Source organism: Callithrix jacchus, chromosome 1 (genome assembly GCF_049354715.1).
Source record: "Callithrix jacchus isolate 240 chromosome 1, calJac240_pri, whole genome shotgun sequence".
Lineage (NCBI taxonomy): Eukaryota > Metazoa > Chordata > Mammalia > Primates > Cebidae > Callithrix > Callithrix jacchus.
The window spans coordinates 77,821,351-77,840,359 of NC_133502.1; the positions used below are offsets into that span (position 1 = coordinate 77,821,351).

The following is a 19,009-nucleotide window of genomic DNA, read 5'->3' on the forward strand; positions in this document are numbered from 1 at the left end:
CTGTACTTAGATGTTTTTATTTGTAAACCAAGAATTTGTCACCAAATATGTAAAAGTGCAGATGACCCCCAACTTACTGTAATTTGGCTCATTATATCTCGACTGCAATAGTGTAAAAGCAATACCCATTCATTAGAAACCATACTTGGAGTACCCAAACAACCATTCTGCTTTTCACTTTCAGCTCAATGTCCAATAAATTACAAGAGATATTCGGTGCTTCATTGTGTAATAGGCTCTGTGTTAGATTATTTTGCCAAACTATGGGCTAAAATAAATGTTCTGAGCACTTTTAAGATAGACTAGGCTAAGCTATGATGTTCAATAGGTTAGCGGCATTAATTGTGTTTTCAGCTTAGAATCTTTTCAACTTAGGATGTGTTTACCAGGATGCAACCTCATTATAAGTCAAGGAACTTCTGTAGATTTCTGAATTGTACCAGTTTATTTCCAGAGTCTTCTACATTTACCGCTAGGAGCTCATTTCAACAGAAAAAGAAATCCATAAAATTGCCATTCAGGGTTCTTTTTCACAACGGGTTTGCCGCCAGAACATAGGTGTCGTGAAAACTACCCCTAAAAGCCAAAATGGGAAAGGAAAAGACTCATATCAACATTGTCGTCATTGGACACGTAGATTTGGGCAAGTCCACCACTACTGGCCATCTAATCTACAAATGTGGTGGCATCGACAAAAGAACCATTGAAAAATTTGAAAAGGAGGCTGCGGAGATGGGAAAGGGCTCCTTCAAGTATGCCTGGGTCTTGGATAAACTGAAAGCCGAGCATGAACGTGGTATCACCATTGATATCTCCTTGTGGAAATTTGAGACCAGCAAGTACTATGTTACTATCATTGATGCCCCAGGACACAGAGACTTCATCAAAAACATGATTACAGGGACATCTCAGGCTGACTGTGCTGTCCTGATTGTCGCTGCTGGTATTGGTGAATTCGAAGCTGGTATCTCCAAGAATGGGCAGACATGAGAGCATGCCCTCCTGGCTTACACACTGGGTGTGAAACAACTAATTGTTGGTGTTAACAAAATGGATTCCACTGAGCCACCCTATAGCCAGAAGAGATATGAGGAAATCATTAAGGAAGTCAGCACTTACATTAAGAAAATTGGCTACAACCCCAACACAGTAGCATTTGTGTCATTTTCTGGTTGGAATGGTGACAACATGCTGGAGCCAAGTGCTAACATGCCTTGGTTCAAGGGTTGGAAAGTCACCTGTAAGGATGGCAATGCCAGCAAGACTACACTGCTTGAGGCTCTGGACTGCATCCTACCACCAACTCATCCAACTGACAAGCCCTTGCGCCTGCCTCTCCAGGATGTCTATAAAATTGGTGGTATTGGTACTGTTCCTGTTGGTTGAGTGGAGACTGGTGTTCTCAAACCTGGTATGGTGGTCACCTTTGCTCCAGTCAACCTTACAACTGAAGTGAAATCTGTTGAAATGCACCATGAAGCTTTGAGTGAAGCTCTTCCTGGGGACAATGTGGGCTTCAATGTCAAGAATGTGTCTGTCAAGGATGTTTGTCGTGGCAATGTTGCTGGTGACAGCAAGAATGACCCACCAATGGAAGCAGCTGGCTTCACTGCTCAGGTAATTATCTTGAACTATCCAGGCCAAATCAGTGCTGGCTATGCCCCTGTACTGGATTGCCACACAGCTCACATTGCATGCAAGTTTGCTGAGCTGAAGGAAAAGATTGATCACTGTTCTGGCAAAAAGCTGGAAGATGGCCCTAAGTTCTTGAAGTCTGGTGATGCTGCCATCATTGATATGGTTCCTGGCAAGCCCATGTGTGTTGAGAGCTTTTCAGACTATCCACCTCTCAGTCGCTTTGCTGTTTGTGATACGAGACAGACAGTTGCCATGGGTGTCATCAAAGCAGTAAACAAGAAGGCTGCTGGAGCTGGCAAGGTCACCAAGTCTGCACAGAAAGCTCAGAAGGCTAAATGAATATTATCCCTAATACCTGCCACCTCAGTCTTCATCAGTGGTGGAGGAAGAACAGTCTCAGAACTGTTTGTTTCAATTGGCCATTTAAGTTTAGTAGTAAAAGACTGGTTAATGATAACAATGCATCGTAAAACCTTCAGAAGGAAAGGAGAATGTTTTGTGGACCACTTTGGTTTTCTTTTTTGCGTGTGACAGTTTTAAGTTATTAGTTTCTAAAATCAGTACTTTTTAATGGAAACAACCTGACCAAAAATTTGTCACAGAATTTTGAGACCCATTAAAAAAGTTTAATGAGAAACAAAAAATTGCCATTCAGTTAGTGTCAGCTAATTCTGCTGCTGTGGTCCCTATTTATTTGAAAAATGTGCTAGCCCACAACACAGTCTATTTGTGATTGAACTAAATTAAGGGTGATACTACTGAACCTACTAATTCAAAATATATGCTGGGGCTCTTAGCTTAGTCAAACATATTTAATGTTTCTCTTCTCAATGTTATTCTCCCAACTATCCATTTCAAGAAATAATATAACACTCAGTGGAGAGCTGTACAATGATAAAGGAGGTCTATTGTCCCCAAAGCATTTCCTATCAGTTTACTCAGAGTATTTTAAAATGCCAAAGAAAATGAAATTCCAACCCAGTAATTCAACCATGTGCTAAATGTATTTTCTGATGAGATCACTGCATATTACTGAAGTCCAAATTAGAAAGTCAGTGAAAATTGATTAGAAAATCTAACTATTGCATTAAAAAGACAAAGACATTAATGGAAATAACATAGACTTCAGTGCATGTTTGAAACAACATTTAAGGATTCTATTTTTTTTTTTCAGTTGGCACTCTTTCTTTTTTTTTAAATTTTTTATTGCATTTTAGGTTTTGGGGTACATGTGCAGAACATGCAAGACAGTTGCATAGGTACACACATGGCAGTGTGTTTTGCTTCCGTTCTTCCCTTCACCCACATTTCGCATTTATCCCCAGGCTATCCCTCCCCAGCTCCCTCTCCCGCTGGCCCTCCCCTTTTCCCCCCAATAGACCCCAGTGTTTAGTACTCCCCTCCCTGTGTCCATGTGTTCTCATTTTTCATCACCCACCTATGAGTGAGAATATGCGGTATTTCATTTTTTGTTCTTGTGTCAGTTTGCTGAGAATGATGTTCTCCAGATTCATCCATGTCCCTAAAAATGACACAAACTCATCATTTCTGATTGCTGCATAATATTCCATGGTGTATATGTGCCACATTTTCCCAATCCAGTCTATCATCGATAGGCATTTGGGTTGATTCCAGGTCTTTGCTATTGAAAACAGTGCTGCAATGAACATTCGTGTGCATGTGTCCTTATAGTAGAACGATTTATAGTCTTTTGGATATATACCCAGTAATGGGATTGCTGGGTCAAATGGAATTTCTATTTCTAAGGCCTTGAGGAATCGCCACACTGTCTTCCACAATGGTTGAACTAATTTACACTCCCACCAACAGTGTAAAAGTGTTCCTTTTTCTCCACATCCTCTCCAGCATCTGTTGTCTCCAGATTTTTTAATGATCGCCATTCTAACTGGCGTGAGATGGTATCTCAATGTGGTTTTGATTTTCATCTCTCTGATGACCAGTGATGATGAGCATTTTTTCATATAATTTTTGGCCTCATGTATGTCTTCTTTTGTAAAGTGTCTGTTCATATCCTTTGCCCACTTTTGAATGGGCTTGTTTGTTTTTTTCCTGTAAATTTGTTTGAGTTCTTTGTAAATTCTGGATATCAGCCCTTTGTCAGATGGGTAAACTGCAAAAATGTTTTCCTATTCTGTTGGTTGCCGATTCACTCTAGTGACTGTTTCTTTTGCTGTGCAGAAGCTGTGGAGTTTGATTAGGTCCCATTTGTCTATTTTGGCTTTTGTTGCCAATGCTTTTCGTGTTTTGGTCATGAAGTCCTTGCCTACTCCTATGTCCTGGATGGTTTTGCCTAGATTTCCTTCTAGGGTTTTTATGGTGCCAGGTCTTATGTTTAAGTCTTTAATCCATCTGGAGTTAATTTTAGTTTAAGGTGTCAGGAAGGGGTCCAGTTTCTGCTTTCTGCACATGGCTAGCCAGTTTTCCCAACACCATTTATTAAATAGGGAATCCTTTCCCCATTGCTTGTTTTTGTCAGGTTTATCAAAGATTGTATGGTCGTAGATATGTTGTGTTGCCTCCCATGCCTCTGTTCTGTTCCATTGCTCTATATCTCCGTTTTGGTACCAGTACCATGCTGTTTTGATTACTGTAGGCTTGTAGTATAGTTTGAAATCCGGTAGTGTGATGCCCCCTGCTGTGTTCTTTTTGCTTAGAATCTACTTGGCTATGCGGGCTCTTTTTTGGTTCCATATGAAGTTCATGGTGGTTTTTTTCCAGTTCTGTGAAGAAAGTCAATGGTAGCTTGATGGGGATAGTGTTGATTCTGTAAATTACTTTGGGCAGTATAGCCATTTTCACAATATTAATTCTTCCTAACCATGAACATGGAATGTTTCTCCATCTGTTTGTGTCCTCTCTTATTTCGCTGAGCAGTGGTTTGTAGTTTTCCTTGAAGGGGTCCCTTACGTTCCTTGTAAGTTGTATTCCTAGATATTTTATTCTTTTTGTAGTAATTGTGAATGGCAGTTCATTCCTAATTTGGCTTTCTTTAAGTCTGTTATTGGTGTAGAGGAAGGCTTGTGATTTTTGCACATTGATTTTATAACCTGAGACTTTGCTGAAGTTGCTATCAGTTTCAGGAGTTTTTGGGCTGAGGCAATGGGTCTTCTAGGTATACTATCATGTCGTCTGCAAATAGAGACAATTTGGCTTCCACCTTTCCTATTTGAATACACTTTATTTCTTTTTCTTGCCTGATTGCTCTGGCTAGAACTTCCAGTACTATATTGAATAGGAGTGCTGAGAGAGGGCATCCTTGTCTAGTGCCAGATTTCAAAGGGAATGCTTCCAGTTTTTGTCCATTCAATATGATATTGGCTGTTGGTTTGTCATAAATAGCTTTTATTACTTTGAGATACGTTCCATCAATACCGAGTTTATTGAGGGTTTTTAGCATAAAGGGCTGTGGAATTTTGTCAAATGCCTTCTCTGCGTCAATTGAGATAATGTGGTTTTTGTTTTTGGTTCTGTTTATGTGGTGAATTACGTTGATAGACTTGCATATGTTGAACCAGCCTTGCATCCCTGGGATAAATCCTACTTGATCATGATGGGTAAATTTTTTGATTTGCTGTTGCAATCGGCTTGCCAATATTTTATTGAAGATTTTTGCATCTATGTTGATCATGGATATTGGCCTAAAGTTTTTTTTCTTGTTGGGTCTCTGCCGGGTTTTGGTATCAGGATGATATTGGTCTCATAAAATGATTTGGGAAGGATTCCCTCTTGTTGGATTATTTGGAATAGTTTCAGAAGGAATGGTACCAGCTCCTCTTTGTGTGTCTGGTAGAATTCAGCCGTGAACCCATCTGGACCTGGGCTTTTTTTTGTGTGGTAGGCTCTTAATTGCTGCCTCAACTTCTGACCTTGTTATTGGTCTATTCATAGTTTCAGCTTACTCCTGGTTTAGGCGTGGGAGGACACAGGAGTCTAGGAATTCATCCATTTCTTCCAGGTTTACTAGTTTATGTGCATAGAGTTGTTTGTAATATTCTCTGATGATGGTTTGAATTTCTGTGGAATCTCTGGTGATTTCCCCTTCATCATTTTTTATTGCATCTATTTGGTTGTTCTCTCTTTTCTTTTTAATCAATCTGAGTAGTGGTCTGTCTATTTTGTTGATCTTTTCAAAAAACCAGCTCTTGGATTTATTGATTTTTTGAAGGGTTTTTCGTGTCTCTATCTCCTTCAGTTCAGCTCTGATCTTAGTTATTTCTTGTCTTCTGCTGGGTTTTGAGTTTTTTTTTATCTTGCTCCTCTAGCTTTTTCAATTTTGACAATAGGGTGTCAATTTTGGATCTCTCCATTCTCATCATATGGGCACTTATTGCTATATACTTTCCTCTAGAGACTGCTTTAAATGTGTCCCAGAGATTCTGGCATGTTGTGTATTCGTTCTCATTGGTTTCAAAGAACTTCTTTATTTCTGCCTTCATTTCATTGTTTATCCAGTCAACATTCAAGAGCCAGTTGTTCAGTTTCCATGAAGCTGTGCGGTTCTGGGTTGGTTTCTGAATTCTGAGTTCTAACTTGATTGCACTATGGTCTGAGAGACTGTTTGTTATAATTTCAGTTGTTTTGCATTTGCTGAGGAGTGCTTTACTTCCAATTATGTGGTCAATTTTAGAGTAGGTGTGATGTGGTGCTGAGAAGAATGTATATTCTGTGGATTTGGGGTGGAGAGTTCCGTAAATGTCTATCAGGTTTGCTTGCTCCAGGTCTGAGTTCAAGCCCTGGATATCTTGTTGATTCTCCGTCTGGTTGATCTGTCTAATATTGACAGTGGAGGGTTAAAGTCTTCACTATTATTGTGTGGGAGTCTAAGTCTCTGTGTAAGTCATTAAGAACTTGCCTTATGTATCTGGGTGCTCCTGTATTGGGTCCATATATGTTTAGGATCATTAGCTCTTCTTGTTGTATCAATCCTTTTACCATTATGTAATGGCCTTCTTTGTCTCTTTTGATCTTTGTTGCTTTAAAGTCTATTTTATCAGAGATGAGAATTGCAACTCCTGCTTTTTTTTTGCTCTCCATTTGCTTGGTAAATCTTCCTCCATCCCTTTATTTTGAGCCTTTGTGTATCCTTGCATGTGAGATGAGTTTCCTGGATACAGCACACTGATGGGTTTTGGGTTCTTATCCAATTTGCCAGTCTGTGTCTTTTGATTGGTTCATTTAGTTCACTTACATTTAGGGTTAATATTGTTATGTGTGAATTTGATACTGCCATTTTGATGCTAGGTGGCTGTTTTGCCCGTTAGTTGATTAGATTCTTCATTATGTTGATGCTCTTTAGCATTTAGTGTGATTTTGGAATGGCTGGTACTGGTTGTTCCTTTCTATGTGTAGTGCCTCTTTCAGGAGCTCTTGTGAAGCAGGCCTGGTGGTGACAAACTCTCTGAGTACTTGCTTGTTTGCAAAGGATTTTATTTTTTCTTCACTTATGAAGCTCAGTTTGGCTGGATATGAAATTCTGGGTTGAAAGTTCTTTTCTTTAAGGATATTGAATATTGGCCCCCACTCTCTTCTGGCTTATAGTGTTTCTGCTGAGAGATCTGCTGTGAGTCTGATGGGCTTTTCTTTGTTGGTGACCCAACCTTTCTCTCTGGCTGCTCTTAGTATTTTCTCCTTTATTTCAACCTTGTTGAAACTGATGATTATGTGCCTTGGGGTTGCTCTTCTTGCTGAATATCTTTGTGGTGTTCTCTGTATTTCCTGCATTTGAGTGTTTGCCTGTCTTGCTAGGTGGGGGAAATTTTCCTGGATAATGTCCTGAAGAGTATTTTCCAGCTTGGATTCATTCTCTTCGTCACATTCTGGTACACCTATCAAACGTAGGTTAGGTCTCTTCACATAGTCCCACATTTCTTGGAGACTTTGTTCATTTCTTTTTGCGCTTTTTTCTCTGATCTTGGTTTCTCATTTTATTTCATTGAGTTGATCTTTGACTTCTGATATTCTTTCTTCTGCTTGGTCAATTTGGCTGTTGAAACTTGTGCATGCTTCGTGAAGTTCTCGTATTGTGTTTTTCAGCTCCTTTAATTCATTCATATTTCTCTCTAAGTTATCCATTCTTGTTATCATTTCCTCGAATCTTTTTTCAAATCTTTTTTCAAGGTTCTTAGTTTCTTTGCATTGATTTAAAACATGTTCTTTTAGCTCACAAAGGTTTCCCGTTATCCACCTTCTGAAGTCTAATTCCATCATTTCATCACAGTCATTCTCCGTCCAGCTTTGTTCCCTTGCTGGTGAGGAGTTTTGGTCATTTCTAGGAAGCAAGGTGTTCTGGTTTCGGGTGTTTTTCTCCTTTTTGCGCTGGTTTCTTCCCATCTTTGTGGATTTATCCACCTGTCGTCTGTGTAGTTGCTGACTTTTCGATTGGTTCTCTGAGTGGATGCCCAGATTGTTGATGATGAAGTATTTCTCTTACTTGGTTTTCCTTCTACCAGTCTAGCCCCTCCACTGTACAACTGCTGAGGTCCACTCCAGGCCCTGCTTGTCTGGGGTGCACCTATAGCAGCTGCAGAACAGTGAGGGATGCTACCAGTTTCTTTTTCTGCTATCTTCGTCACAGAATGATGCCTGCTAAATGTCAGTCTTTTGGATATAGAGGGCTCAGGGAGCAGCTTGAGGAGACAGTCTGTACTTTATATGAGCTCAATTGCTGAGCTGTGAGCTCTGTTTTTCATTCAGGGCTCTTAGGCTGCTATGTTTAATTCTGCTGCAGCAGAACTCATTAAAAAACCCTTTTTTTCTCAGATGCTCTGTCTCGGGGGGGTTGGGGCTTTCTTTGTGAGTGTCTGTTGTGCTGTCCTCCTCAGCTAGGAGGCAGTCTAGTCAGTATTTGCCTGCCGAGGCTCCACCCTGCTTGTGTGAGGTTCGCCCTGTTGCTGCGGGCTCTGCCCTGCTGCTTCGGGCTCCGCCCTGCTGCCACAGGCTTCGCCGTTTGGCGGAGTCTCTCTGTTGTAGTGGGTTGCCTCGGCAACGGCAGGCTGCATCAGCAATGGGCGTGTACCTCAGTAGGGGCGGATTGCCTCCGTAATGGCAGACGCCCCTCCCCCATGGAGCTGCACCGTCCTGGGTTCAGCTGTGCCCTCAGGGAACCTCTCCACCCGGAGAATTTGGAATCGCCATTTTGTTTGTCCCACTGTGCTACCCCAAACGCTGTTTCTCTGGAATTTCCTGGCCTGGCTCACTGTCCAAGTCCCGTTCAATCTCAAGTTCAGCCCTCTCAAGTCTCAGATTGCCGGTTCAACAGGGCACCCGGACCAGTGCGCTTTGTGCGGAGCGCTGTGTAGTGCCGCTGCGCTACAGTGCCGGCCGCCGGCTGCACTGGCGAAAGCCTCTGCCTGGCATTTCGCGTCTCTTTTATACCTGGGAATTTCCCCGTTCTGTGGGCAACAAAGATCCGCCTGGAAATGCGGCCCTTACTCACCCTCTCTGCGCATTCACTGAGAGCTTCAATCCTGGGTTGTTCTCACCGCGCCATCTTGAGTCCCCTTGGCTGTAAACAACTTCTTTTATGTTCCATAACAATTTTTATTTAACTAGATTTGATTCAACTTAAATAGAATTTTTTTTTTGAGACAAAGTCTTGCTTTGTCACCCAGGCTGGAGTTCAGTGGTACCATCTTGGCTCACTGCCACCTCTGCCTCCCTGGTTCAAGCAATTCTCATGCCTCAGCCTCTTGAGCAGCTGGAATTACAGGCATGTGCCTTGTGCCCAGCTAATTTTTTATATTTTTGGATAGACAGGGTTTCACTATGTTGCCCAGGCTGGTCTCAAATTCCCAGCCTCAAATGATCAGCCTACCTTGGCCTCCCAAAATGCTGGGATTACAAGCATGAACCACTGTGCCTGGCCTTCTTTAACTACTGAGTTTTAAAGTGTGTGTTTGTGTGTGTATGTGATTTTTTAATTGAATTATATTAAATGTTTCTCTGTGTCTGGTCTGCATGAGAAAATAGTATAAAATATAGTTTAATCTTTTGTTTCAAATATCATAGGATTATTGTTATGAACAGCATGTATTTCTGTTCTGATATTATCTGTTTACAATACTCTCTGCTTCTTAGTTGTTTTTGTGTGGGGGTGGGTTGCCTCTGCCTCCTGTTTTCTTGAGAGGTAGTATTATGTATTTGTTAATAGCTTTACTTGACATCAGACAGATGGGAGTTTTGCTTTCATCACTGCTACTGGTATCTCTGTGGTCTTCTACAAATCTAAGCCTTGGTCTTCTAGTCTGTAAATAGGAACAATAATAAAATCTCCCTCAAGGGGTTGTGAGGATGAAGTGGCATCCTGCATATAAAACACTTGGTATAGGCTGGGCATAGTGGCTCTTGCCTGTAACTCCCAAGAATTCAGAAGGCTGAGGTGGGAGGATAGCTTGAGGCCAAGAGTTGGAAGACCAGCCTGGCAGCAGAGCAAGAACTTTTCTCCTTGGGTGATAAGGTAATTAACTGGGCATGGTGGCATGTGTCTGTAGTCCTAGTTACTTGGGAGGCTAAGGCAAGAGGATTTTTCAAGCCTAGGAGGCTTCAGTGAGCTTTGAGTATGCTACTGCACTCCAGCCTGCACAACAGAACAAGACCATGTCTCTCTTATTTTTTTGGGGGGGGGGATAGATTCTCACTCACTGCAACTTCTCTCTCCTGGGTTCAAGCAATTATTCTGCCTCAGCCTCCCGAGTAGCTGGAATTACAGGTGCCTGCAACCACACCAGGCTAATTTTTTGTATTTTTAGTTAGAGACAAGGTTTTGCCATGTTGTCCAGACTTGTCTTAAACTCCTGACCTCAGATGAGCCACCACGCCCAGCCAAGACTGTGTCTCTTTAAAAAAAAAGCACTTGATATAGTGCCTGGCCTTTAATATTTGTTCATATTAACCCTCCCCCTTTTAAGTTGACTGTAATTTACATACATTTTTAAAAATTGCTGTCTCAGTAAGGTGGTGGCTTACACCTGTTATCTCAGCACTTTGGGAGGTTGAGGCTCAGGAGTTCCAGACCAGCTTGGCCAATGTGGTGAAACACTGTCTCTACTAAAAATAGGAAAATTAGCAGGGCATGGTAGTACACGTCTGTAATCCCAGCTGCTTGGGAGGCTGAGGCACGAGAATTGCTTAAACCTGGGAGGCCAAGGTTGCGGTGAGCTGAGATTGCACTGTTGCACCCCAGCCTGGGTGACAAGAGCTAAACTCCATCTCAAAAAAAAAAAAAGAAAAGTCTCCTGGAAGATTCCCTTTCTAGTCAGTCATCACCCCCAGCTAACCACTGCTCTGACTTCTACCACTGACAGTTTTGTTTGCCTTTGAAATTCATAGAACTGATATGCATTTTGGGGAGCTGGCAACTGGATTTCACATATGTAATGTCTATGAGAGTTACCTGTGTTGTAGCAGGTATTAGTATCACCTGTTTTTATTGCTTTTATAGCATCCCAATCTATGAATATACCACAGTTTATTTGCCTGTGGTCCTTTTGATGGATACTTGGGTCATCTGCAGTTTTGAACTGTGATGAATACGAGCTGTTATGAAAGCTACCAGTCTTTAAAACTAGTATTTGATATCATTGTACAGTTTCTAAGCAGCACCCCATTATTGATGCCCATGTGTTCTTCCAGTTTGTTAAATGACCTTGGTGACAAGGATCCCTCCCCACTCCCCAAGGCTTCTAAACCGAGCCTCAGAGATGCTGTTCTGCCTATTGGAAGAAGACTGAACCCTTGGTGGGAAGAAGATGTGATGTCGGTGTGTCTAAAATTAGAGGTGCTAATGAAATAAACTTGAGTGAATGAAGATTCTTGTCATATGTTCAGATTCTGTGATGTATGAGGCAGGAGGACTTAGCAGGGCCCAGATCAAAGCTTGTGAAATCATCACAGATTGGAGCTGGGCTGGGCCCCACGGTAGGTTCTCAAAAAAAAAAAAAAAAAAAAGATGCATTGAAGAAATTTGCCAAAATGTCAGAGACTGAATCAACATGGATTTAACTTGATTGGAAAAGAATTATCAATAGATTAAGAAGGTAATAGTAGTCCTTAACAGAGGAGATGTGGTTAAAATCATTGGGATCCAACTTGAGGGCTTGCCCCATTTCCATTGATAATTTTGATTTGGTTTAGGCTAAACTACTTCATTTTCCTGCCTTAGCTTCTCTACCTAAATGAGTTTTTTATTCCATGAAAACCCTTATTTCTACCAAACCAGGATTTGTGTTGATTTATAGGTCAGTGGTTCAGAAACTTGAACATACACCACAGACACCTAGAAGAGCTATTAAGACACAAATTACCTGGCCCTACCCCAAGAACTTGGATTTCGTAGGTGTGGTGTGGCCCTGAGAATGTGCATTTCTAATGGGTGGGGTGGTCTTGGTGCTGCTGTCCTGGGGCCACTGCTGCAAGTCATTTTGGTTTTTTTCTTTCTGAATATTGCCAATAAGGTGTTGGTAAAATTGTGGTCTTTTTGGTTAGATAAAGACCTTTTCTAGGATGCAGAAGAGAAGTTTTCAATTCAGAACCTTACAGAACAAAAATGGTGTGTTTTAAGACCTTGTGGCAGCTGAACATGGTGGCTCATGCCTATAATCCCAGCACTTTGGGAGGAAGAAGTGGGCAAATTGCTTGAGCTCAGGAGTTCGAGACCAGCCTGGGTAACATGGTGAAATCCCCGACTCTACAAAAAATTAGCCAGGTATGGTGGTGTGCACCTGTGGTTCCAGCTACTCAGGAGGCTGATCACTTGAACCCAGGAGGTCAAGGCTGCAGTGAGCCATAATTGCCCTACTACACTCCAGCCTGGGTGACAGAGTGAGACTCCATCTCCAAAAAAAGAGGGTACAATTATGTATGTTGCAAGCTAGCCTAAACTAAATTCTTCATGGGGTGGGGAGCAGGTAGCTGAGGGGGCCCTTACTGATAGGTGCCTGGCTGCTGGGTGAAAGAGAAGACAGGAAGGGGAGGGGTCAGTGACTCAGTATATTCTGCTTCCTTATCTCTTTATTTCCATGTAGCTGGCTTAAAACTAAGGCACTTAGAATTGAAAATAAACCATCACATATAGGTTATTTTCTACACTATTACATTTTTAGCTGGCTTTTTTTTGTAAAAAGTAGCTTTCTGTTTTCCCTGCATATCATTAAAAAATTTAATTCAGTTTGTGAGGCCAAAGCAGGTGGATCACTAGAGGTCAGGAGTTTGAAACCAGCCTGGCCAACATGGTGAAGCCCCGTTTCTACTAAACATATAGAAATCAGCCAGGCATGATGGCACATGCTGGTAATCTTAGCTACTTCGGAGGATGAGGCAGGAGAATTGCTTGAAACAGACAGGTGGAGGTTGTGGTGAGCCGAGATCATGCCCCTGCACTCCATCTCAGAAAAAAAAGTTGTGATATTGAATGCATATATAGTCCAGCCATGGTGGTTCATGCCTGTAGTCCAGCACTTTGGGAGGCTGAACTGGGCGGATTGCCTGAGGTCAGGAGTTGAAGACCAGTGAGCGTGGCCAACATGGTGAAACCCTGTCTCTACTGAAAATATAAAAATTAGCTGGGCATGCTTGCCTGTAATCCCAGCTATTCAGGAGGCTGGGGCAGGAAATTCAATTGAACCAGGAGGCAGAGGTTGCCATGAGGTGGGATTGTACCACTGCACTCCAGCCTGGGCAACAGAGTGAGACTCAGTCCCCCCAAAATAAATAAATTTTAAATATGCATACTTTTTGCTGGACACAGTGACTCATGCCTGTAATCCCAGCACTTTTGGAGGCTGAGGTGGGTGAATCATGAGGTCAAGAGATCGAGACCAACCTGGTCAACATGGTGAAACCCCGTCTCTACTGAAAATACAAAAAATTAGCTGGGCATGGTGGCACGTGAATGTAGTCCCAGCTACTCAGGAGGCTGAGGGAAGAGAATTCCCTGAACCCAGGAGGCAGAGGTTGCGGTGAGCCGAGATCGCGCCATTGCACTCCAGCCTGGGTAACAAGAGCAAAACTCTGTCTCAAAAAAAAAAAAAAAAAAAAGCATACTTTTAAAAAATACAAGGTCTTGATCTGTTGCCCAGGCTGAAGTGTAGTGGCTTGATCTTAGCTCACTGAAACCTCCTCCTGGGTTCAAGAAATATTTCCAGCTCAGCCACCTAAGCATCTGGGACTATTATTTTTGTACTTTTGTAGAGATGGGGTTTTGCTATGTTGCCCAGGCTGATCTTGAACTTGTGCTCAAGCAATCCACCTACCTTGGCATCCAAAAGACCTGGGATTACAGGCATGAGCCATCATGCCTGGCTCCTTTTTTTTTTTCTGTGACTGGATCATGCTGTCACCAAGGCTGGAGTGCAGTGGTGCGGTCATAGCTCAATGTAGCCTTGACCTCCTGGATTTCAGCGATCCTCCTGGCTCAGCCTCCTAAGTAGCTGGGACTACAGGCATTCACCACCATGCCTATATCATTTTTTTGATTTAAGTAGAGACAGGGTCCCTTTGTTGTCTAGGCTGATCTTGAACTCCTGGAATCAAGTAATCCCTGGCCTTGGCCTCCCAATGTGCTGGGATTACAGGTGTGAGCCACTGCACCTGGTCCATATATTGTTTGTCTAATCCGTTTTTGGTGAATGCGAACATACATGTGATTCTGACCCCATGTGAAGATAAATTCTAAAGTTCTGTCTTGCTCCTTCCTGGTCAACCCATCTTCTACAGAAGCAGCCACTGGTCTAGTTTCTACCACCATTCACCAATACTGCCTATTCTAGAGTTTCCTATAAATGGAATCATGCAGTATCTATTAAGTCTGGCTTCCTTCCTTCAGTGTAATATTTCTGAGCTTTTCAGGCTGTTGCACTCACACCTTTAAAAAATTTAACCTTTTTGTTATCTGTATTAATTTATGGAATTTTAAATATAACCTTTTAGTCCTGTTACTCATTTTGAATTCAAATTGTTCTTTAATTCTACTAGTGTATTTGGGATAAAGAAAAGAAACATTGTTCTAAAGTTGGCCAGTGGGAGCCTCTTAAAGCTGAAGCTTACATCCTGTTCTCTTGTATCCAGCAGTTTCCATCCTCTTGTCTTGTATGCATCAGTTTCTGTGCATTTCCTTACTTCTGGCACAAAGGTATGATCTAAGTTTCTTTCTTTCTCTTTGCTCTGATTTTCTTTCTCTCCTTTTTCTCTCTTTTTCCATCTGTCCTTCTTTCTCTCTTTCCATCTTTTTTTATTTGTTTTTTCCATCTTTCATTCTTTTCTTTCTTTCCTTCCTTCTTTCTTTCTTTCTTTCTTTCTTTCTTTCTTTCTTTCTTTCTTTCTTTCTGTCTTTCTGACACAAACGTATGATCCAGGTTCCTTTCTCTCTCACTCTCTTTCTTTCTTTTCCTTTATTTTTTCTCTTTTCTTTCTCTTCTCTTTTCATTTTTTCTTTCTTTCTTTCCTCTCTCCCTCCCTCCCTTCCTTTTCTTTCTTTTCCTTACTTTCCTTTTTTCTTTCTTTCTGAGACAGGGTGTCTATTACCCAGACTGAAGTGCAGGGGTGCAATCTTGGCTCACTGCATCCCCTTTCTCCTGGGTTCAAGCAATTCTTTTGCCTCAACCTCCCAAGTAGCTGGGATTAGAGGCATGTGCCACCATGCCCAGCTAATTTTTGTATTTTTAGAAGAGACGGGGTTTCAGCATGTTGCTCAGGTTGATCTTGAACTCCTGGCCTCAAGTGATCCAACCATCTCAGCCTTCCAAATTGCTGGAATTACAGGCATGAGCCACTGTGCCTGGCCTAAAAGATTTTTTTTTTTTGAAACAGGGTCTCACTCTGTCACCCAGCCTGGAGTGCAGTGGTGAGGTCTCGGTTCACTGCAACCTCTGCTTCCTGGGTTCAAGGGATTCTCCTGCCTCAGCCTCCATTTTAGCTGGGACTACAGGTGCCTGGCACCACACCCAGCTAATTTTTGTATCTTTAGTAGAGATGGGATTTCACCATGTTGGCCAGGCTGGTCTTGAACTCCCAGCCTCTAGTGTTCCACCCACCTCTGGGGATTACAGGCACGAGCCACTGCTCCCTGATGGTCCAGGTTTACCTATACTTGCCCTGCCCCAGTCATTGGATCAAACGTTTCTCAGAGGAAAAATTTTCAGTGGGAAGTAGTACTTAGCAATAGAGCTCTATTGAAACACGTGCGCGCACGCGCACGCACGCGCACACACACGCACACACACACTACTTTTAAACACCAGTAGGTTTCTTCTTTTCCTTCACCAGTTCTGTATTTTTATCTCCTTTCTTCCAGGGTTAGAACCCTGGTCCCTACCCCAGCAACATCAATAATGAATGCTAAATCCTACATATACACTAAATGCTTTTGGAATTGTAGTAACAATACCCCAGCTAAAAACAAACTTTCTAAGTGATGTTGAGATTGTTTTCTATGGTTCTTTTTGTTCTTGGAGTGTACGATGACAGCATTGTGTTAAACATTTCTTGTATTATTTTTTCTTCTTCTGTATGGTTATATCAATATTCTGCACAGATTCATTTTTTCTGTTGTATATCTCAAATTTTGTATTTGAGGATAGAAAAAACCCTATCATTTTAATCTTATTTTTTGAATATGTAAATCATTAAAATGGTTCAAAAATTAAAAATTTAAGGCCAGATATGGTGGCTCATGACTGTAATCCCAGCTCTTTGGGAAGCCGAGATGGACAGATCATGAGATCAGGAGATTGAGACCAACCTGGCCAACATGATGAAACCCCATGTCTATTAAAAATTAAAAAATTAGCTTGCTCATGTTTGTAGTCCCAGCTACTCAGGCAGCTGGTGCAGGAGACTCTCTTGAACCAGGGGGTCGGCTGTCGTAGTGAGCTGAGATCGCGCCACTGTACTCCAGCTTGGTGACAGAGTGAGACTCCATCTCAAAAAAAGAAGAAAAAAAGAGTACATGGTAGAATAACATAAATTCAGCCAGGTGCAGTGACTCATGCCTGTAATCCCAGCACTTTGGGAGGCTGAGGTGGGCAGATCACTTGAGGTAAGGAGTTTGAGACCAGCCTGGTCCACATGGTGAAACCCCATTTCTACTGAATATATGATAATTATCTGGACTTGGTGGTGCATGCTTGTAATCCTAGCTACTCAAGAGATTGAGGCACAAGAGTCACTTGAATCCAGGAAGCCAAGGTTGCAGTGAGTTGAGATTGTGCCCTTTCATTCCAGCCTTGGCAATAATGTGAGACTCTCTTTTAAAAAAAAAAGGATAACATAAACCTAGAACATATGGAAAATCAGAATCCAAGGAAAGTGTTCAAATAAGTATAAGAAAAAAATTAAATCCATGCAGTTAACTTTTTAGTTTTTGGAGACAAAGTCTCATTCTGTGGCCCAGGCTAGAGTGTAGTGGTGTGATCTAGGCTCACTGCAACTCCAATATCCGAGGTCCAAGTGATTCTCCTGCCTCAGCCTCCCGAGTAGTGGGTGCTACCATGCCTGGCTAATTGTATTTTTAGTAGAGGCAGGGTTTCACGGTGTTAGCCGAGATGGTCTTGATCTCCTGACCTAGTGATCTGCCCACTTAGAACTCCCAAAGTGCTGGGATTACAGGTGTGAGCCTGTAACTTCACCACGCCCAGTGAAGTTAACATTTTTATAACGGGTTTGATATAATGATTGTGACATTCTGGGTGTATCTTCTGTTTCTTAAAATGTTTAAAGCGTTTAATAGAATCTGACAGTTTAGGTTTGGATATAAAGAAACATTAAGATCTATTTATATCAGAAGTGAATATTTAAAACAGTGGTCATATCTAATTTTATAAATTCTTAATTTTTAATTTATTAGTTGAAATGTTAAAATAAGTAGAGGAATGCTGACTGTTTAAAGAACATCAGGCTGGGCACGGTGGCTCACACCTTTAAGCCCAGCACCTGGGAAGCCAAAGCAGGTGGATCACAAGGTCAGGAGGTTGAGACCAGTCTGGCCACTATGGTGAAATCCTGTCTCTACTAAAAATACAAAAATGAGGTGGGTAAGGTGACCCATACCTGTAATACCAGCTACTCGGAAGGCTGAGGCAGACGAATCACTTGAAACAGGGAGGCAGTGGTTGTAGTGAGCTGAGATCACACCATTGCACTCTAGCCTGGGCAACGAGAAATAAAATTGTGTAACTTTCCAAGAAGTAAAAACCAATTAACATTCTAAAGTCACATTACGCTCATAATCTTTAAAACATTGTTTTCAGAAAAATTTCTGCTGAGTCAGAATATGAAATAGGATTCAAATACTTATTTTTTTGATAGGTTTAAATGACTTTGAGTAACAATCTCAATATTTCTTGCTTTATGGAAAAATTTTAGTTTCTCCAGGCTCCCATGTGGATTGGACATGATGGTGTTGAAGGGCCTCTAATGATCCCCGCCTTGGATATGTGTAGTCCTCTCCCACACTGCAGGATTGGTCTGTGAATACAGCAGAAATGCTGTATGACTTCCTAGATTAGATCACAAAAGGCATTGTGGCTCTTCTCTCTTTTTTATACACATGCACATTATTCCATCCAGTGGAAGCTAGATGCTCTGTTGTGAGGGCAGCCAGGCAGCCCCATGGAAAGGCCCATGTGGCAAGGCATTGAGGACCTCTGCCAAAAGCTACATGGATGACCACCTTAAAAATAGATGCTCCAGCCCTGGATAAACCTTCAGATGACTGCTAATAGCTTGTCTGTAATCCCATCAGAGACCCTGAACTTGAGACACTCAGCTAAGTCACTTCTAGTTTCCTCACCTACAGAAACTGTGTGAAATAATAAATGTTTATCATTTTAAACCATGGAAGTTTTGGATAAATTGTGATGCAGCAACAGATAACTAGTACAAAGTCCCTTTCAAAAGCATGCTTAATTGATTCTCTGATTCTCATACCACACTGGTAATAGCTGCCATGTGAAATATTCTTACTGGAAGCCTTGAGAAGTTTTAAATCTCCCTAGATTCCTGCACATTGCTTGCATTAATTAACACATATATCTGTGTCTATCTATCTATATATATGAAGTTAATGCATTTTTATAAACATTTTTTGAAATTCAATTTCCATTTTAAAGACATATGTTTATTAAAGAAAATGTGAGGGAGAAGTTAAAAAAATTACCCATAGTTCTATCACCCAAAGGCATCTGTAGTTAGCACACTTGAGTGTACTTCCCTATAGTTTCTTTAAGAGTGTTTAAAAAAGTAGCTGTGATCATGTGCTGTATAACCATATTTTCACTAAGTCAAATCCCTTTCCTTTAATAATGAAAATAAAGTGCATTGCTCGTTATTGTCACTCTCCCTGCTCCAAGTCACAGGT

At 41.6% G+C, this 19,009-nt stretch overlaps 1 pseudogene; it reads left to right on the top strand.

Annotated features, from left to right (window-relative positions):
* The first annotated feature begins 521 nt into the window (after positions 1 to 521).
* On the top strand, positions 522 to 2,267 carry LOC100408211 (elongation factor 1-alpha 1 pseudogene; annotated as a pseudogene).
* Positions 2,268 to 19,009: the final 16,742 nt, after the last annotated feature.